We start from the raw sequence: 7,657 nt of genomic DNA on the forward strand, positions 1-7,657 counted from the left end.
TGTGTCAAGTCACCTCTTCCCTTATGGACTACTGGAATTGCAGCTATGCCCCTAGTGTGACATGGGAGGAATATCAGGCTGGCAGGGTTTCCAACCTAGGACCCCATGCCCCAGCTGCCTTCTCGCGGCTGTAAACAGCAACGTGCTGATGTTAAATCTTCCTTTGCTCCAGGAGCCTGACCAGCTCTGCTCCTTCAGGTTTCCATGTGGAAAGAGTGGGAGATGGTGATGGGCTCTGCTGAAGCCCACATGCTCAGCGTGGTGTTCGTGTGACGGCAGATACTGCTTTTCTCCAGCATCCGCTGTGTGGGGCAGTGTGTTGCCTGCCTCATCCCATCTGTTACTTGCACGCACCAAAGCCTGCATCCTCCGGGCATGACATCCCAAGAACTTGCTGAACACGTGGGAAATGAAGAATCAGTGCCCTGAAGGAGAGACTCAGGCCTGACTCAGGGCTCATCCCGTGCTCTGCTCTGACACTGCCCAGCGTGGGGGGGACAAGTCACAGGAGTGACCCGGCCAGGGTCAGCTGGGCTGGAGGAGGCCTGCTGACGGTGCAGGACTCATTCCCTCCCACTGCCACGCCAGCTGCCTTGCTGGGTTCACACAAAAAGGGGGATTGTGTTTTGTGCTTGAGGCTTTGTTCCTGCTCGCGTGTTTGTGCTTTATTACTGAGAGGGGGTGAAAAGCTGCAGATGAAAAGTGAGCCCTCAGCAAAGCCCGGCTCAGAGCCCAGTCCTAAACCCTAAAAGCAAAGGTCTGATGTTCCTGGACCGGAGAAATAACATCTACAGTGAGAGTCCCAGCTTTGCTCTTTGGCTGCAGCCACAGACATGCTGAACCTGTTCCATCCAGCACACCAGCGTCCAGACTGCTCCTTCTGGAGCTAAGCTGCTCTGTTCTCAGCTGTTGACACGAGGGCAAAAAGCCTGGTACCTCTGCTCCTCTTCCTCCAGCAGAGAAGGGAGTGGAGAGGCTCTGGCTGTCACCTGGGTGTTGAGGCTGGTGGAAAATGAGGCTCACCCCCCTGGCCCCAGGCTGTGAGCAGAGAGCACAGCTTGGCCAGCACTGCTGCAGCTGTGCCTGGAGCGGGGGCCAGCAGTTCCTCCTGATAGGAACTTACAAGCCATGTGCTGCTTCCCTTTCCTGTTGTGACTGGATGTGGGTCGGCTGGGTGCTCAGCAACACCTTCACCTGCTTCCCCCACCCACAGAAGTAAGAACCTGGCAAGATACAGACAAGCCTCTAAATATAGAGCACACCTGAAACACAGCCACAGCTGACAGGAACAGAAACCATCCTGTGCTGGTTCCGTACCGTGAATGGGCTGGCACAGTGCTGCTGTCCCAGTTAGCTGCAGTAAGTCATGACAGAGTTAACTCAGACCACACAGCAGTGGCAGAGCCTGCGGGGCTGCCTGGGGTACTGGGCTGTAAAACAGCCTTGACTCCTGGGGCAACTCAAAGACACTGGGTACAGAAGGTGAAGCGAGCAAAACAGCCTCCTGGTGAGGAGGAGATGAGCCTTTGGCTTGGCTGTGTCTTTACCGGCTCCTCCCTTAGACACCCTGCAGACAAACTAGCCCAGGAGCACTGCCCAGAGCCATGAGCCTCCTCTGCGTGCGTGCAGAACGCTGCCTCTGCTGTGCCTTGCTCTCCCGTGTGTGCCCGCAGGCTTCCACGTTGTCTTCTCTCTCGGGCTGACATGTCGGAGACTACAAGCACACAGGGAGGCAGAGAACTTGCTGGTCAGTGCAAACCAGCAGCTTATTGCGTAGCTGGAAATTCCTCAGGAAATTCCTCAGGCCGGCTCTCTTCAATTTGGCTTTTCCCAGTTGTCTGGGCTTTCCCAGCAGGATAGAGATAGAGGATGGAAGTCAAGCAATAAGGAAAAGGATCCACTCCAAAGAATATCCTTTGGTTTAAAAGCTGACCATTACATCCAGACCCTGTTTGTACTGCTTAGAAGTGGCTCCAGTTTTCAGAGCTACTCTGCTTCCTGGCAAACAAAGTGAGCTATAGTCTGAGCCAGCTGGGAAAAAGGAGGCAGGAATCTGGTCTTAGAGGCTCCTGGGTTGTGATTCCGCATGTAAAGCTGAGTCTGAGTGCTGGCAAGTCCTGTAGAGCTAGCCCCAAGTCCTATTAGCACTTCAGTCAGTGTGTCCCATTGGTGAGGATGCTGGTTTGGATTTGACCAAAAGGCTGCAGTGCAGCCCGGCTGTGGGGAAAACCGGATTGTGCTTCGATATAGAGAGCTCTGTCCTCCAGGGTCCACTTATTGCAAGTGCTGGATCTGGAATGAAAGGCACTTCCAATGTGAGCTGAATGCACAGGACTGAAGCAGTGAAGCAGAGAGCTCTCTCTGTCAGCCTTTCCTTGGCAGGGAAGCTGATGCATGTGGACAGCCACTACTATCTCTGGCAGTGGGACGGGGGATGCTTTATGACAACCCAACAGATATTAACTCAGCCTGCTGCACACAAGAGGAGCCTCTGCAGTAACCGGGACAGAAGAGGCCAGAGATTTATCCGTGTCTGACCTACCTGACAAAAGGAGCAATCCAGAAGCCTCTCAATGAGCAGTGAACCACTTACATCGCCTTTTGCTGTTTCTCCTGGTTTACCCCTTCACTACTGCCCATCTCAGCTGTGAATTACAGCCAGGAGCAAGGAGAAGAAGCAGTCTCTGGGCCTGTGGTAGCCTGGCTCAGATGGGTAAGAGAGCCTGAGGCTCCATCTCTGCTTTACACTGCTGGCATCCAGCCCTCCTGCTTTGCCCCTCTCTCTGTATCAGGTTGCTCTTTGCCCTGCTCCTGGGACTCTGCAAATGACCTCATTTGTTCCTACAGATTTAAGCCAGTTCAGAGCCCAGAGGAAAGGTGAGAGCAAGAAGCTCCTTGAACTCCGTGGGAGTTTGTGAGCTTGTAAGCGAAGCTGGCCCAGCTGCAGGCCGGAGTCCGGCTGCTGCACAGCTCCGTCAGAAACTCAAAGTGCTGCATCCAGCTGTCTGTTTTCCCTGCTCTCATCCCTTTCAGCCCATGAGGACACTGTGTGTATTACCTCTTAACAGTTATGTCTGGTTTTGTACCTGGCTCAAAGTAACAGTGCAAAGCCCCATACCTGTCCATCAGTGCAGTTCTTAAAGGGCTGTAAATGCCTTTACAAATGGGAAAGAAGCAGCAGCTGCTGTTAGCTCTGGGCCAGTTGTCCTGAAGACAATAAGAGCATTGTACCATTAAAACATGGTTCTGTACATCCTACAGTATAACCGTGTGATCTCTTGCCCTGTTGTATGGATCACATGAGATGCAGCTCAGGCTTGGAATGGTCCACTCATTCAGAACACGCTTTCTCAGGCCTGGGACAACGTTAGTGACCAGTGATGGGAGCTGGTGTGCAGAACAGCTACCTGCTATCAGCAGCTTTGCTCCACAGGCTGTGCTGGGACAATGTCAGCAGATGGAGTTTGCAGGGTCACAGCTCTGCATCAGCTCTAAAGCAATGCAGCAGCACCAAGACCTACCAGCTGGAGCTGGCCCTGTCTCTTCTTTCCAGTCCTATCTCCCTCTGGTTCTTGCTCATATTCACTGAGGTGATCAAACAAACGCAGTGGTAAAGGAGAAGTGCTCACTATAATTGTAGCATCATAAGCCCACTTTTGGGGCAGCACTCGGAGTGTTCTGGTCCTGGACAGGTGATTAGATAGAGGAGAGTCAAGGCCAGTGCTTTCCCTCTGGACTTGCCTTGAAGATGGTCTTCTTGCTGAACTACTGCTGTTACAGGACCTGAAGTCCTGCTCTTCTTGCCTGGCACTATGGATGCTGTGAGGAAAAGGATGCAGAGGCATCACCTTCCATTCAACATCCTGTGCAGGCTCTTTATTGCACTCGGCAGTCTCCTGATTTGCTTGCACAGTGTTAATGCTTTCTTTTTCCATCTCTATCCAATACCCCCTCCACTGAGTGTGCAAGAGGCTGGAAGGGCTGCAGCTGGGACAGCTGGCCTGAACTGACAGCAGGGATATTCCTTAACATATGGTGTGTTTAGCAGCAAGAACTATGGGAAAATGGAAGTGGGAAGACATTTATCTTCCCAAGTACCTTTGTGTTGGGGCTCTGCTTTCCAGGCAGTGGCTAAACATCTGTTTGCTATGGGAAGTACTAAAGAAGGTCCTTAGTTTGCTTTGCTTTATTAAACTGCCCTTACTTTAACCCATGAGTTCTTTGCTGCTGGTGGGTGCTCAGCTGCTGGCTGGGGTCAGCGCATCACACAGCCCTCCCCAGCTATAAACCTGCAGTCAAGATGCTCTTTACATCAAGATGTTCTTCAGCAGCTTGCTCACATGTTCCAGCACTGAACAGCCACTGCATCATCCCAGAGAAAAGTGGAAAACACAGCTCTATTTATAAAGGAAAAGGCATTTCACTTCTAAATGCTCCTCCACTACTGAAAGGCTGGGGTATGACTCAAATGTGTGCCCTTTCACTCATTCTCTGATGCTCTTTAGAAATGCCATTGCAAAGAGCTAGTGGGCTGCTACAGTTGTCTCCAATGTTAGCAGAACCAAAGCAGGGATGAAAACATAGGAAGGGACCAGACAAATGGGACTGAGTCCCAAGAGCGATGCCAGCTGCACAGCTGGTGAATCTGGCATGAATCATGCAGTAAAGAGACACCATTTACCTCGGGTTTACCAGGGTTCTCCGGTATCCTGCTCAAACTGCTCCCTCCCCACTTAAAGTGATGCGAACTCTCAGGGTAAGTTGGCACAGCATTATTGCTGTTTCCTTTTGCGTTGCGTTTCTCTGCAATAACACTACCCACGGCTCCAATGCAGGTTTGAAATGACAAGGGGCAGCGCTGAAGCTGACTCCGTCAGAGCTCACCCAAGCACGCGTTGTCCAGGTCTCATAAAACCTGAGGAGCAAAGTGTCTGCTGCCCAAGAGCCAGAGGGAACCGAAGCCCTTCACATGAGCAGGCGACTGCTTAGAGACTTAGAGACACTCTTGTGCATTAGACACATCTGTGTGTGCCTTCATTTTGAAACAGGCTGCTGCAAATGTGGATGGGAGAAGAGGGGGATGCTGTGCGCTGGCTGAGCCCGTGCTGCAGGGGAAACAGCAGGAATGCCCCCCCCCGGCACTGTTTCTGAGGAGCTCTATTGCTGCTGGCTGTTATCAGGCTATTTTTAAGAGGGTCCTGATAATCCTGCATCCAGTCCTTCAATGTTCACACGGGAAGCAGCCTTTCTCAGTATACTGACACTAACCTGGGTGGTTGCTTTACTCCAGAGTAAGTTTCTCTCACATAGCCTAAGGTTCAGGGTAACACTGCCGCAAGCGCCCGCACCGCACCCCAGCAGCGGCTGGGTATTTGCGTCGGGTGACTTTTAGGATGCTTTGGGCTGCAAGAGATCATCTATAAGCTAGACCTTACCTCACTGCGGAGCCATTCCCAGTCATCGGGCGGCGTTGGTGAACGCAGCGAGTAAACATGTCTATTTTTGTAGGTTGTCTTCCAAGTGAAACCAAAATAAGAGCTGACTTGAGGCTGGAGATGTGAGATGTTAACTGAGACCTGACAACACGGGGCCGGAGCCCCTCTGCTGCCTTACACAGAGGCATTTCTGGAGTCAGGGCAGCCCACGCAGCCCGGAGCTGTTTCATGCTGTGTGACACGGTGGGGCAGGCAGATGAGCCACCCCTGGTCAGTGTTTGGAGGGAAACCTGCATGGGTCAGTCCCTGTCTGCATCTCCTGTGTCACCGTGAGCTGGCAGGGTCTTGCCTTCCAGCATAAGACCCAGGTGCATGCGTTCAGGTTGGGTTACGAGCACCGTGTTGGGCCGCACCGACTTTGCCTGGAGTTCAAGAGGAAACTTCCTTCATCGTTCTCCCAGTGCTGCTTTGCTTCCTTTCCAAACAGGGATTTTCCAAATGGCCTTATATAGAACGGCCCCTCCAAACAAAAACTGTTGTGTAGAGCTGAATAAAGGCTGTGTTCCCAAAAGCCTCTTTGTTCCAGCGGCAGGGATTTGTCTCCAAGAGGATATTGCCTCTCTTCAGAAGCTGCGTATTGTTGACATCCCCTGAATGTCAGGGCAGCTGCAGAGCTCAGAACCGTGGTGCTGAGGTTTGTGCTGTGCAGGATGCATGTGGACATGTCTGGGTCTTGATGATACCACACTCGAAATAGAGTGGATTGGGTGGTGGCTGCTTTCAGTTGAGCTTTGGTTGTACTTTTGCAGTGATTTATTGTTCCTGAGCTGCTCTGTAACGTGGCCATGGCGACGTGAGGATGATCTGAGTGAATTCCAGTCAAGGCAATGAAAGGTAGAGAACATGAGAGGGAGCCGAGCCCAAGCTGAGACCTGTATCCAGGTTCTGCTCTCATCTGAACAGGAGCAAACCTGCAGTGGTAGAGCTGGCTTCAGAGGGCAGGATGCCACCAGGCAAGAGGCAGCGCATGCATGCACCAGCCTTACTGGAAACAGGATCTGTCAGTTACAGGAAAGCGTAAAAATAAACCCAAACTGTGTGAGATCTAATGATTTTCCAGGCTGTTTTTTCCTGCTTCCACCTATCCCAGCAGGGCTCGCAGGGAGATAAAGGTTGAAACGTCTCCAGGCTGCAGGGTGTGATGGTGTTCACATTGATAAACTGTCAGAAAGGGGAATTATTCTAAGATGAGCAACCCTTCCGTGGAAAGACTTCCTCGGGAAGTGAGTAATGGAAAGAAATCACCTCCAGGTACCTACCAGGCCTCACCAAGGGGCTCTGAACAAGCGTCTGGGAGCTCAGGAAACCAGACCTGTAGCATCTCTAGCTCGCTGTCTTTGTCACTTCTCTGTACTGGTTGTTGGGCAGTGGGGCAGAAGGGGGATAGGACAGGACAGGGGCAGATGGAGATCTAGGTTAGTTGATGAGAAGCAGATGGTTTGCAGCAGGGCAACACTTGCTTCCTCCAGCCCATCCCCTTCACATCCCAGACCCAGAACACAACCAGTGTGAGAGCAGCAACTAGGACACATTGGCCAGCAGAGAACAAGGATGCGACTGAGCAAGCACTTCACTCAGCAGTGGCTTGGAAAGGCTTTTGCCTTCTTGGCTGCTGTCACGGGCAATACATCAGCAGCTGCACTGAATGTGATTCTGTGCAATGGGAATCAGTGAATTTGCTTACATTGGTGAATTAGACCATGGTGTGCTTTGCTGTGCTGTGTAACTCTTCCCTGGAAGCTTGCTTACCAAATGAGACTCCAGACTGAGGCTTCACTGCTAGAGAACCTGCGCTTCCTACAGACTTCACCATGAGTGCTGCTAAATCAGCACAACTCTGACAAGGAGGATCTCGCAAGTTATATGCTCTTTGTATGAGAGTAACCCTACTCTTAATTCTCTGGGACAATGCTTATCCCAGCCTGCATGAATGGGTGGGTGAGGCTGTCCCTCTTGCAGGGTTGTGTTACATGAGATTGAGGTACCATACAACCTGCTGTTGGGAGGCTCCTTAGTGATGCGGCTGGGTACCAGACTGGGAGGGGAAACACAGACAAGTGCCCAGGAAAGCTGACAGAATCCATGGTTTCTCAATGGGATCTGATTTCTTGGACCTGTTCTGACTTTCCATTCAGTTGATGAGGATGGATACAACTTTCTTC

Source organism: Lathamus discolor, chromosome 16 (assembly GCF_037157495.1).
Source record: "Lathamus discolor isolate bLatDis1 chromosome 16, bLatDis1.hap1, whole genome shotgun sequence".
Classification (NCBI taxonomy): Eukaryota; Metazoa; Chordata; class Aves; order Psittaciformes; family Psittacidae; genus Lathamus; species Lathamus discolor.